The 14734-nt window shown below is 35.4% G+C and overlaps 1 long non-coding RNA gene across 1 annotated transcript in view; it reads left to right on the top strand.

Annotated features, from left to right (window-relative positions):
- Positions 1-14202, top strand: part of LOC137643759 (uncharacterized) — an 89645-nt gene extending 75443 nt beyond the window's left edge. Inside the window, exons 2-3 of the long non-coding RNA XR_011045064.1 lie at positions 12720-12825; positions 13598-14202. This is a non-coding gene — a long non-coding RNA (uncharacterized lncRNA). The remainder of the gene's footprint in view (positions 1-12719; positions 12826-13597) is intronic.
- The last annotated feature ends 532 nt before the right edge of the window (positions 14203-14734 follow it).

The raw sequence follows: 14734 nt of genomic DNA, 5'->3' as shown, positions 1-14734 counted from the left end.
TCAGCCCCGTGACTGAATTTATGGGTGATCGACCTGCAGGAGGTGTCTCCCCTACACGCTCTAGTAGTGTCCAGATGTGCATTGCTGTAGCTGTACTCCTTCCCCGATTTCTGAGACGAGTCGGGGTCGTTCGCGACCGAGTTTACCCTTCTAAGGTAGTTTGCATAATTATCAAAGTTATTACGTATTATGAAATTGTCGTAGAATGGTGCAACTTGTATAGGTTATCAGTTGTGGAAAGTCTTGGTGGATTGTTTGGCTACCATGTGCATGATTTTTTTTTTAGTTAAAATGTCGTTCATCACCACGAGGACCATTTTACCGCGATTGCCCCTTTTTCATTTTTTTTCATTTTTTTGCCAAGTCATTTTTCCGTAAGATATTGCCAAATAGTGTCGTAAAACTTTTGCTTGTTTAGTGTTGGAAAGTGTGTCTAGATGATCTGGCTACCCATGCATGACTTTGTTTTTGTCAGATACGACGTAGTTATTGGTATATTGGGTATTTAACTGCGGTTACCAATTTCTGTTTTTTTTCAATATTTGTAAAAATTACTACGTAGTAAGGAATTGCCGTATATTATTCATTTTTTTTTCATGTTTGTGTTAGAAAGTGTGCCTTGATGGTTGGGCTAACACGTGCATGTCTTTTTTTTTATCTGAGATGCCGTATATTAGAATGTCGGGCATTTTACCGCGAGTACCCCTTTTTCATTTTTTTTCATTTTTTTGCCAAGTCATTTTTCCGTAAGATATTGCGAAATAGTGTCGTAAAACTTTTGCTTTTTTAGTGTTGGAAAGTGTGTCTAGATGATCTGGCTACCCATGCGTGATTTTGTTTTTGTCAGATACGACGTAGTTATTGGTATATTGGGTATTTAACTGCGGTTGCCAATTTCTGTTTTTTTTCAATATTTGTAAAAATTTACTACGTAGTAAGGAATTGCCGTATATTATTGATTTTTTTTTCATGTTTATGTGTTAGAAAGTGTGCCTTGATGGTTGGGCTAACACGTGCATGTCTTTTTTTTTATCTGAGATGCCGTATATTAGAATGTTGGGCATTTTTCCGCGAGTGCCCCTTTTTATTTGTTTTGCATTTTTTTGCTTAGTCATGTTACCGTAAGGAATTGGCAAGTAGTGTCGCAAAACTTATATTTTTATAGTGTTGGAAAGTGTTTCTAGATGATCTGGCTACCCATGCCTATTTTTTTTTTAGCCAGATATGGCGTATATATAAGTATGTGTTCGATTTTCCTGTGATTGCCATTTTTTCGTTTTTTCCCATTTCTTTCAAAATTACTACGTACTAAGGAACTATCACAGAGTAATGATTCATTTATATGTTTATTTGTCGGAAAATGTGCCTTGATGGTTTGCCTAGCACGTGGCTGAATTTTTTTTTTTCTGAAATGCCGTATATTAGAATGGCCATTTTTCCACGAGTGCCCCTTTTTATTTGTTTTGCATTTTTTTGCTTAGTCATGTTACCGTAAGGAATTGGCAAGTAGTGTCGCAAAACTTATAATTTTATAGTGTTGGAAAGTGTTTCTAGATGATCTGGCTACCCATGCCTATCTTTTTTTTTTTAGCCAGATATGGCGTATATATAGGTATGTGTTCGATTTTCCTGTGATTGCCATTTTTTCGTTTTTTCCCATTTCTTTCAAAATTACTACGTACTAAGGAACTATCACAGAGTAATGATTCATTTATATGTTTATTTGTCGGAAAATGTGCCTTGATGGTTTGCCTAGCACGTGGCTGAATTTTTTTTTTCTGAAATGCCGTATATTAGAATGTTAGCCATTTTTCCGCGAGTGCCCCTTTTTATTTGTTTTGCATTTTTTCGCTTAGTCATGTTACCGTAAGGAATTGGCAAGTAGTGTCGCAAAACTTATATTTTTATAGTGTTGGAAAGTGTTTCTAGATGATCTGGCTACCCATGCCTATCTTTTTTTTAGCCAGATATGGCGTATATATAGGTATGTGTTCGATTTTCCGGTGATTGCCATTTTTTCGTTTTTTCCCAATTCTTTCAAAATTACTACGTACTAAGGAACTATCACAGAGTAATGATTCCTCTAGATGTTTATTTGTCGGAAAATTTTGTTTACTTTTTTTTTGATTGAATATCATCAAATTTTTTTAGCTAAAATATTATATTGTTTTACATTTTTTTTTTCGATTTTATTTCCCTTCAAAAAAATTTTTTTGGGTCAGAATTTTAATTTTATAGTCGTAAAATAATCGACAATTATCCAGCAACCCACCATACAATTTTTATGCATATCCAATAATAATTAGATTAGTAAATAACACCTTGAAATTGACATACCCTTCCTACATTTCAAGTGGCAGATTAGGGAGTCTGAGTCAGTGTGGTTGGCGGCCATTTTGTGGACATATCCGAAGCGTAAGCTGCCCTATCTATATATATTCTTGTTCCCTATAGAATTTGATATTTTGGTATATTTTTACCTGCATAAATATCATATTATATATTAAATATATGTATTTTTTTACGAAATTTCTAAGTACTCAAAAAATTACCTTTAGATATGGCCCCTGATATAAATGTAATTTACAAAATAATGAAGATTTTTTTACATATTTCTATTTTAGGATAACATATGTTTATTCCCTAAAAAAATTAGCCACTTCCTATTTCATTTGGGTACCCAAAAAAATTCATGAAATTTGGACAAATTTTTTTGGCCAAAAAAAGTTACCCTTTTTTTCTCATTTCAGATCTTCACCTCCATGGGTCTGACTTCATCCAAAATACATCAAGATGTGTCCTAAACATTCAAGAATCAATTCCTAAAAGGATTTGTGTATATATGTATAAACTTTTTTTTTATGAATTTTTATGTCAGGTCTTTTTTTTTTCTACTTAATTTTTTAAAATATTTATAATAAATAGTTTTTCTGCAGATGAGTAGTATTTATCTTTACAGTTGTTTTAAGCATTCATTGAAGTTTTTTTTGGCAAAAGAAAAAAGGAGGTTACTGCAAAAACTGATTTTTCAAGAATTTTTTTTGGCGTCGGGGTCGTTCGCGTCCGAGTATACCCTTAAAGGGGTGTCCGAGGAGCGTACCTATCCAGGGTTAAAGTAGTCCATGATAAGGTGTCGGCTATACGTAATTTTCCCATACCTACTAATGTCAAGGGAATACAGCAATTTCTGGGTTGTAGTGGATATTACAGGCGTTTTATACGCAACTATTCAATAATAGCCGCTCCTTTAACTGATCTTACGAAGAAGGGCGTAGATTTCATATGGTCTGAGCAGCATCAACAGGCGTTTAATACCTTGAAAGATGAACTGAGTAGTTCTCCTATCTTAAAATTTCCTGACTTCGGTAATGAATTCTTCATTACAACCGACGCCTCAGACTTAGGAGTAGGAGGGGTATTGCTTCAGCAATATGATAAACAATTTTTCCCGATAGCTTTTTATTCTCGAAAATTGAGAACTTCCGAAAGTAAGTATGCAGTAATAGACAAGGAAGGGCTAGCTATTGTTAATTCACTAGTGCATTTTAAGTTCATAATTTACGGTTATCCCGTTAAGGTTCTTACTGACCATAAACCACTAACAGAGTTCTTTAAAGGCTTCAACCACAGCCCTAAACGAACTCGGTGGCATTTGATCATTCAAGATTTTGGCGCAAGAATTGGGTATTTACCTGGGAAAGCAAATATCATTGCGGATGCATTATCACGCAACCCCGTGTCATCTTGTACGGAGCCTTTAGCTGAATTAATAGATATATCAACATCCATGCCTATTGTTAAAACGATATCTGAACAAGAAGATTTAGGCTGGAGCGCTGAATTATTACAGACTGAGCAAAGAAAAGATCAGAAAATAGAAACAATTATAAATGCTTTGAAAGGCAATCATAAGGAAAAGGGATATATAAAGTATAAGCAGCAGAATTATATAATCAAAGATAATATTCTGTGTAGGACTGTGACAAGGAAAACCCGCAATACACCAAATGTAACTAACGACCAGGTAGTAGTACCAATCTCACTTATTTCCACTGTCCTGAATTGGTTGCATGCAAATCCATTACATGGACACCCGAGGTTCTCATTAATGTCACAGAAAGCCAAATCATTGTTTTATTGGCATACGATGCTTACAGATATAAGAAGACACATAGCTAATTGTCGCACATGTCAGGAAAACAAAGGGCATACGAAAACACCTGTCAGCCTAGGGGCTTATCCCGTGCCCAATCAACCCTTTAAAAGAATACATTTAATTTGTTAACAGGATTTTACGAGTCAGACAGAGGAAATAAGCACCTCTTAGTAATTATAGATGCTTTAACTCGATATACAGAACTAATAGCGCTTAAAACTAAAACTGCGATTGAATGCGCTAGGAAGTTTTACTAGTGTTACATTTGTAAACATGGAATTCCACACTTGATAATCTCAGACTCGGGTGGTGAATTTAATAATCACTTTCTTACCTCATTGTGTGAATTCCTTAGCATAAAGAAAATAAATACCATGATATATCACCCAGAGTCGAATGGGCTAGTGGAAAGAGCAAATAGAAAGGTTTTAAATATATTAAGAGTAACACTAGGGGGATCAGACCCCAACTGGGATATTGCAATACCTGCGGCACTGAGTACTCTGAATCATTCATATCCTATATCAATTAAAATGTCACCGCATGAAGCATTGTATGGTACCCCAGTTAGAACGCCTTTCCATGTATTAACGCCTACAACTAATCTATCAAATCCTTTAAAAGAATGTATAAATGCAAGCAAAAGTCGATATGATATCCTTCGAAAGAATTTAGAAGAATCACAAATCATAATGAAAAGGAATCATGATAAAATAGTGAAGCCAACTAAAACATATACCGTGGGTGATAATGTATATATACAGATAAATGTGCGTAAAGGACTCAATTATAAACTAAAACCTAAGTTTGTAGGCCCATTTAACATTTTGGAAACATTAACGGCCAATAGGTTTAGAGTTCAAAACTTATCCCAACCCACGGATGAGAGAATAGTACCATTGGCTCACATAAAAAAAAAAAAAAAAAAAAAAAAAAAAAAAATTTGAGGGAAAGAAGCGAGGGAAAAATTTTCATTTGTGTGATTAAAAGTTTTCTTCTTAATACAGGAGTAATTACATATATTTTTCTCGTTACAGGTTTCCAATATGAATTTTTTGTTGTTGGGAGTGATATTGTTTGCTCAGACATTTTTCTCGTGTGGGATGAGCTCTAAAACTAAAAGTATAGATTTTAAATATGGCACTATAGTTGAAAGACAAGAAGACGTTTTTATTACATCGAGCAACGTAGTTGTAGAAGTGAATATGCTATCAATTTTTCTTCCAGAGAATGATGTCACTAGCTTAAAAACTGCCATTTCAAGGTTTTCTGTCTCATTAGATGAGTTGCATAGAAGACATTTTCATTTGACTACAGAGAGTTCGCTTGGATCGACACTAAAAGTTGCAGAGATGCTATCTGATGACTTGCAAAATAAGACTTACGAGACAGAATCTTTGGCACGTGACCTTTTGATGTGGACTGTAGGACACGAACATAAAGAAAGACGAAATCAGTTTATTTTTGCTGCATTAAACATCTTTGGGTCTATTGCAAGTTTAGGTTTAGGAATTTCCAATCGTCTTAAGATTAGTAATCAAAATAAGAAAATTGAGTTCTTGACTCATGAAGATGAATTGATTATGTCAGAACTAAGGAATCAGTTAGCTTCAATCAATCAAATTATGGATTTAGTAAATGAACATTCCAGTAATATCAGTCAGATTATGGAAGTACAGGATTTGTTGGCAACGTTAACGTATTATGATTCAAAGATAGATCACATAAATAACAGAATTGCACATTTCATTGAGAAATCCAAGGATTGTGTAGAAGCTATCACGTTAGCAACTAAAGGTGTACTGTCGCCCCATTTGTTGCCTATAAAATACTTAAAGTTAGTTCTGGAGAACGGAAGGGATAAACTAGGCTATGTTCCTTTGTTAGGCGAACGTAGGTTAGAATTTTATTACAGCCTAATTACAGTAAGCGTTGAAAATAACAAGATTATGATTACAATTCCCTTTGATTCTTCTGATGCCTGGCAATCTTACAGGATATCACCATTTCCGACTTTCAAGACGAATCACTCAAATCCAGTAATATCCAGTTTGACAGGACACGTATTGATTTCCCCATACAAGGAAACATATACGGTCATTAAAGACTTAAATCAATTAACTCACTGTTCAGACGCAATGGATAGAAAAATATGTACAGCTGACTCATTTGAATTCCATAAAAACTTAATGGATTCATGCGAGTTAGGTATAGTGCTAGACGGTGCTCTCTCCAATACAAGTGAAAATTGTCTGGATAAGCTTTATCCCTTTGACAATAATGAGTTCAATTGCAGACTGAACAATGGCTTGTGGATACGACACGACAAGGACGGCTTCAATGTATCATGCACGGACGGATCCACGTCCTTTGCAAACATCTTTGTTGCAGCAGATGGTTGTATCGGGACTTCCCCTAATTCCATGGTGACCGGGGTAAGGACTATCATCAGAGAACGAGCCTACTTCGCGAACTTCACGTGGACGTCTACAATGCCAGCACTACCTCTCCCATACAACAAACAGGTAGCCAAGCGGTTGATGAAATTGACCGAGATGGACCACCTGTCACCGACTTATAAGGAATTTCTTCACCCCATACTACTAGCAGGATTAAGTGTGACGGTGATGATATTTATCGCCGTGAACATCCTTGTTTGGCGTAGGTTACGGAACAGTTGGCAGCTAAAACAGAACGTTTTGCCATGTCTAGACAAAACTCCTTATTTAATTCAGTTTAAAGCAGTTTGAAGTGGCCACCTCATTCGCTAAAGGAGTAAAATGCTCTGGAAATAGTGTGTGTACGAAAATCAGTTAGTACGCTAGTAATATGTAAGTGAAGAAATTATTGAACATTTGCATTGTTAAAAATACATTTAAAAAACATTTAAAAAAAATATAAATCATTTTTTTCTCTCGGCATCTAATAAAATATATAAGCCGGAATGTTAAAAGAAAAGAGAAAAAAAAATAAAAATAACAGAATCTATGGGCATCTAATAAAATATATCAGCCCTATATATAAATATATATATATATGTACGAAACCGTGGTACGTGTACGTACCAGGAATTCGTGTTTGTGCACTAAAATTGAATCTTTACCAAGGTAACAAATATTTTTATTAGTTACCGTATTGTGTTAATCAATGTTTCTGACAAAGGTAACCATTATTCTTTAACAAGTTACCGAATCATATGTATATCAGTATTTTTTTTTTTTTGGTACCATATAATCATTTGCTAGCAATGTACCATATATGTGATCTGTATTTATCATGCATTTTTTTTCTTTGCTTTCGTAATATCTTTTCATATGCATTATTGTTATTATTTTTTTTTGATGTGCCTATTTGGACATTCGTCCTCAATTGCTTATGGCTAAAGTTAAACAAAGAATAATACATATATCCAGTCACACCTAGTAAATATATTTTGGCGTGTCATTTTTTTTTTTTTTTTTAAATTGAGATAGCTGGCCGAGCTAATGTAATAGTTAGTTATTACATGTTTAAAACACAAGACGTAATATGTCATTGTGGATGAAGATGCTAGCGTGAGATTTGCTGTAGTCAGATAAAATCATAACAGGATGTATTTTGCATCCCTCAGCAATGTAACATTTTTCTGAAGCATCAACACAAATGCATACCGTGTGAAAGATTGTGTTGTCACCGGATGCAGGTGTCTTCCGAGACGAATGTAAAGTTTACATATTGTGTTTAAATGCTGAGACAACTAAACATACGATATCTGTGATATCGATAATTTAGGCAGTTCATATCTATACTTCACCTGAATTGGTCATCCGACCAAACCAGCTACACTCCTGTGATGGAAATGTTTAACACTGTTGTTTTTAGAGAATAAACCATTTTAAAGTTACAATGATGAACTTTATTTCAAGACTCAACATCTCAAACAACACATACTCAATGTGTGTTAATAACAGTAGAACACTAATATATATGCAGTAAGTAGGAGCTCTGCCTTTGCTACTTCATTTTCAGAGTCACTCGCCTGAATCTTCTTGAAATAGGTTTCAATGTTCACAAAAGTCTTCTTGGCATTAAAGTTTTTCATGTGCTTTCCGGAAGCCTTGTGAAGCATAAGCGCGGATTTGTTACAGTTTTTTAGTTTAGTATCACAAACACTGCAATAAGCCGCATATTTATCATTCACATCTGGTTTCAGCCAGTCCTTGAACTGTGAATCTTTCAGCCATTCCTGGTTGAAAGATTGTTGATACCATGTTTTCACCTTTTTTTTTTTCAGTGGTGTACTAATTCCACTACAGCCTGGTGTAGGATCATCTGAGTCACTCATTGTTGAATTATTCAGCCCCAACAAAAATGTCACTATATGAAAGACAAATAGCATGGCCGTATTACTTTCAACAATGCACAAACACGCGTAAGAGAGCTTACGCTGCGTAACTGAACTTCAAAAGTTAAATCGCGGGACATGAGCAAATGAGTCGATGTCTATGGTGCGTTCTTATCATGTCTGATTCCCGTACGGTCTCACAATTGCTTACGTTACCTAACTTACAGTCATGCTGTCATATATATATATATATATATATATATGTATTACTGAATCATGAGCTGGGTGACACAAGAAGCTCTCTTTGAGGTAGTTTTTACATACAAATGCTATTGAAGTTTGTATAATTTCTGGTTTATAATATTAAAAAAAGTAACAAAGATAAATTAGTGAAAAATCCCAAGATTATGAACATTTTGAGCAAAAATTCCCAAGTTCCCAAGGTAAGCCTTGAAATCCCAAGATCTTGGGAAAAATCCCAAGGAGTGGTCACGCCAGCTACCCTCCCTACCCCGCTAACTAGCGGTGTGGGTAGTTAACCATCTTAAAAATTAATGGCTCGTCATTGTCATTTCAGCTACACCGAAAGTAATACCGCTACCAAATAGCGTGGTTTGTATTCCAGTTGCGGAACAACTAATAATTAAAAGAGAACTACATCTCTGAACCAATGGAACAACATGCGGGTAGGCATCAGACACTATCACAACCCCACGTTGGGCGCCATATTAAAAAATCGGAGCAATAGAAAACCTCAAGGAGACAATGAACAGAGTAGCAAAAAGTTAAACATTTATTATAATATAGTGTCTCAGTAATGTCACTAATTAAATACTGATGCCACACAGATGCTGTGTCCATGGCACTGGACCCATGTCCCCTCATCTTGAGTCTCTCACTACCTATCGATTCTATCGAAAAAGAAATATAAAAAAACTAGCCTGCCATAAATATTACGAGATCCACATAATTGATCCAAAAATACAAATACAAAATCAGACCACATAACTCTCAAAAACACCGAACTTCAGATAAATATACATCGTTTAAACCTGGCTGAGAATATGCCATCATGAATGTAAACTCGGATAATGCATAAAAAGATCTCAAAAACATATAAGTTACGAGATTTAATTTTACGGGACTAGTGATATGGACAGCGATAAAATTACTTTAATATCTCAATTGATGTGTGCCAACATAATATTGAGGCCAACCTCAAAATAGCAAGACGTCTTATGTGCCTCAATAGTTCGCCGTCAATGTTGCTGACCTGAGCTGTAGAGTACCAGGAATAACAGACGGCCATATCTTGCAAAGGCGGAGAGCATTGCATTCGTTCAGCAATGTACACTTTTTATTTTCCCATATTAGCAGAGACTAAGATCCCTCAAAAATATCACTGTAAAACCTTCTAAAATACTTTTCATTATCAAACACAAGACGTGGTAAGGAGAGCGGCGAGCTGTTGACGGGTGGGAAACAACTACCGAAGGTTAACAAAAAAAACTTGAAGAAAACTCGAAGTCGAAATTTTACTTAAAGTTTTGATTGGGTTAACAGTTGTTTATACGACCATAATATCGGGAAATTAAATCTCTAATTGTCAGCACACAACTTACGTTATCATTGAGTACTACTAATAATTACTAAACAAATTTCAGAGATCTTTTTAAGTAAGAAAAAGAAACAGATAAGATATATTTTATCTTATTTTCTACACGTGTTTTATGTTCTGTTGTTTTCTTTTTACGTAGTTCGTGCATGGCATAATGTCCAGTTTTAAGTATAATTTAATGACGTAATTTCAAGGTTTTGAGCTCAATTTGATTTTTCAGTCTCGATTTGTTTTATTTCTCATTTTTATTTTTCCATTTCAGTTTCACTTTTCTTTTTTCTTTTGCATGCTATAGTTCTCAGGTTTTTTTTTTCTGATCTTTTAGTCAAAAGTTTTGTGCTAGACAAGTAATGTAAGAAAATTACGAAATTTGTGTGAAAACTGTGAAAATATCAGTTACAGTGTGAAAGAAGTTAGTAGAATCTGAACCGTTATGCTCTGAGTATGGGACACACTATCCCTTGCGAAAGATTTTGATAATTAAGGCAAAATGAGAGTCAGCTGATTCGTTTCATATAAGCCTGAGTGAGAAGAATTGTGTTTGCATACGATCGTGTGTGTAAGTGTATGAGAAGCGCAGAGAGAGAGAGAGAGAGAGAGAGAGAGAGAGAGAGAGAGAGAGAGAGAGAGGAGAGTGCGCACGCGTAAGAGCGGGGTCAATATATTCGCAGAATAAAAGAAAAAGAGATGGGAATGACTAAGCGAGAAATTATTTCTTTGTCTGATAGTGTCAGAGTTTTGTGAGATAATTCTGTGGAAAATTAAGTAAGCAAGAATTAGTTTTTTTTTCCTTTTTTAACCAAGGATCAGAGTTTCAGTTATGATATGCTGTCTTGATTAGTTTACAGAATCAGTTATCACTGCCTATTCTTAGGGGAGTTAGGCCTATGCTGGAGGTGCTTCTTTGAGTAGCCAAACAATTGGAGAATGTATGTGTTTTAGTTACAGTATTCGTTATTTCAGCCATTGTGAGTAAAACAGATAGAATAGTTTGCCCCATAAATACCTCAGGGAAGTAAAAGTTTTTTTTTCTTTTTAGTACTTTTGTGGGAATTGGTTAAAGAGTTTTTCTTATTGAACATCTGTGACAGGTTATGAAGAATGTGTTATGTTCTGAATAAAGTTTTAACGTAACTTGTATACAATTTAGTTGTTGCGAAATTTTACACTGTTCAGTTTTAACGTAAATTTACGTTTTCCACCTTGCATCTTTTGTTATTTGAGTTTTAACGTAAATCTGATCGGAGTCCTCTTCCCTATCCTTAGTTCCACTAGGAAGTTTTTATTTAAAATTATTTCTCTCTGGTGTGTTGTTAGCGCAAAGAAACCTTGTTTGCGTAATGTATGGCAAACTTGGATGAATAAATGTCCTAGAATGATTGTTGGTTATTTGCCTAGTTTGAGTACAAGCGAAAGAAAGAAGACAACACAAAATAAAAGAAAAAAGGAGTATCAGAGTATTGCGAAAGGCAATGTATGTAAAGTGCATGTCTCTGTTGAGAAGCTTGTGCCAGAATGCGCGTTTGCAATCGCCGACACAAGCAATGTGTCTGCAGTTTGCCCAATTTGGCATTCGATCGATTTGGCATCTGGAGAGTTTGAAAACAGCCGCAATGACGATGTTGTCATAACTTCCTTCTTGAAAGGAGGACGTGCTTAGGGAAAGCATGCAAAAGAGAGAGAGAGAGAGAGAGAGAGAGAGAGAGAGAGAGAGAGAGAGAGAGAGAGAGAGAGAGAGAATGTCCCTTGTTGTAAGTTGACAGATATAGATTAAAACTTGAGAAATTTGGGCATAACTGTTGTCGTTATTTAGGGATTATTTTGTTTGTTCACTGTCTGGCTGGACTGGTGTTCTGTTATGACGCTTTTTTGTGTCCTACCTGACCCCGGTTGGGGGGGGGAGGAGCCCGATTCTTTATGCTGGCAAAACCTATCTCGGTAGAGGATGCTTTGTTACACTCAGAGCATGATGCTTTGAGGAAGACCGCCCGCCAGAATTCGCGCAATGAACACGAGTGAGGGGAACACTCCAGCAGTGGCAGTGGTTCCGGGGATCCCAGGCATGCCTCACTTAATGCAGAGTATAGGCATCTCCCAAATGAGTTGTTCTAGTACCATTTTGTTGTTTTTGCATGGATACCTGCAGAAGCCTGCAGAAGTGTTCCGAGTGGAGGAATAAAGCTTTGCTTGATTGATACTTTTTATTACTGTGATACAGTTGGTTAACAGTTTGATGATGTGCATTGATTTAGGATACAGCTGTTTAAAGATATTGAATAATATGTCATTATGTTCGATAATGTTCAATGGTGATGTTCTTTTACTGTGATTTCTTTGTATATTATGGCCATTCTTAATGACTATTGTTGTCACTATTTGATAATGACTAGTGGATACAGGTATACCCAAAGGATACGAAAGTATCTATGGAGAGTGAATATTGAGAATGTGTGTGTATGTGTAGATTTTCCAAGTTTTTTTTTTTTTTTTTTTTTAGTGAAACGTTTCTTTTATGTAATTTAAGAGTTTTATTTTGCCAGCAATTATCATTTTTGGTTAGGAACATAATGATTGTGCAATGTATTCGTGTTTACCAGTATTATATCTTGGATCTCTTTCAGACTGTGAGTCCAAAGAATGAGCCAGAGTGTAGGCTTGGCATATGAGGGCATTCAGTATCTTTGTACGAGGACTGCATTCACTAATGGACTGTAGGATTTAGCCAAGGTAAGTATTCTAAAATATGAAGTTTACTTTCTGTTGCAAAAGTTGTAATTTTTCTGTCACTGTCCTCTATGATATGTTTCCCTAATAAGATATGCAATATCCATGCATATATATGTCCTGATTACAGACATGTGTAGTGTTGGTTGATAATTTATCTTTCTATAACTTTAGTTGATAGTTTATCTTTCCACAATTTCAGTTCCATTGATGATTTGTATTTAGTAATGATGTTTCTTTATTACAGTTCTTATTTACCCATATGTATTAATATTATCACAGTTCCTATTTCCTCATGTTTGCCTGTATGTATGATTACTGTTATGACGTGTATGAAATTTCTTAATTCAGTTCTGTTGTATCTTATTTCCTTTTTTACATGACATTTTCATTCATTGATTGATAAAGTTTGTTTCCTTCTTTAGAGGATTGTTTAACATTGTGTGAGAAAGATTAAGCACCTCAGAGCAGTCTCATTTTTGGGTTTGTTCGTTTTAGTACTTATTAACTGGATTAAGTTTTTTACACACAAAACTTAATTGGGGTTAACTTTTAACGTAGAGTATGTACTAGTAATTCTTTTTTAAACTACCACAGTCCAAAGTGGGACTGGAACTTGGTAGGGGGGAATTTTGTTAAAAGAAAAAATATTTTAAAGTATTTGGGTATTGTGTAAATCAGTTTATCCTAAATTAGGTCAAAAGCCACCGGGCCTGAAGAAAGGGTTGCACCATTAATGTAGAATGTAAACTGTTGTCGTTCTTTTACTTACCAGGTCAAAGCATGAGGAAGGTTGGAAGAGCTGGGGGATTTGAGGTGGGGTGACCTAGATCGCAGATGTCATATAGCAAAAGGATACCACTTATCTCCTAGTAGAAGCACCTGACCCCCAAAGAGACAAGTGCCATAAAAACTCACCCATGGAAGTAGAGTGAGGGGAGTCGGGTGTGGGAGACGGGCGCGTGCCGACCTCGCCACTGGGCGATCATTACACCCAAACGACACTCCACTGGGTTGCAATCTTAGTAGTAACTTTGGCCTTAGACTTACAACGTGAGACAAGTATTATGTGTGCTCATCCCTCTAGCTTGACGTGGATAGAAATTAAGAATGTAATATTTAGTTGGTAAGTCAGAATTGGGACTTGAAATAAAATGCTATTTTACTGATGGAAGAAGATTAACAGTAACTTGCTCTGTATCCATTCTCCCCGAGTGTGTGTGTAATTTACAAGTGTTTCTTGGTTGACTACCATTGTGTAAAACTGTTTCAGGAATTTAAAAGTTAGCTAGAGACTTATACTTCTGTTTTGCAGTTCCCAAGATTTAAAGTTCTATTTCACTCAATTTGAAGAAGATTTCTGCTCATGTTTCTGTGAAAATTAACTTAGATAATAAATCCTCTTACAATGTAAAAGTTGTCTAATTCACCGCCTCTCATCATCTATTATTTAATTGTCTGCAACGAAGAACCGCCTCAACTTGTAAAGTTTGCCAAAATATTGGTTTATAGTATAAAGATATAAGATGATCCGAAGTAATCTTGTCCTCTTCCATCCTTAAACTTAAACTTGCCAGAAGTAAAAATTATTACCAGGTATATATATATATATATATATATATATATATATATATATATATATATATATATATATGTGTGTGTGTGTGTGTGTGTCTGTGTGTATGTGTGTCAGTTTATCTGTGTTTATCCTATCTCTCAGCAAGTACTTAAGATTAGGCTGTCACCCCATCCTTTCCAAAATGACTGTGACTGAAATTTGAAAACGGTCCAACGATTACCGTCTGCATAAGACACCACCCGCGCCAAAACATATGTAACGGGTTTTGAAAGAACCTGCCAAAATTGCTCTGCCTAGCCCAGAATCAAACTTTAGGTCTTCCTGTATCTTGAC

This window comes from Palaemon carinicauda, chromosome 1 (genome assembly GCF_036898095.1).
Source record: "Palaemon carinicauda isolate YSFRI2023 chromosome 1, ASM3689809v2, whole genome shotgun sequence".
Taxonomy (NCBI): Eukaryota; Metazoa; Arthropoda; class Malacostraca; order Decapoda; family Palaemonidae; genus Palaemon; species Palaemon carinicauda.
Note: the sequence above shows the minus strand (reverse complement) of the source record. Positions and strands in the feature narration are given on the sequence as shown.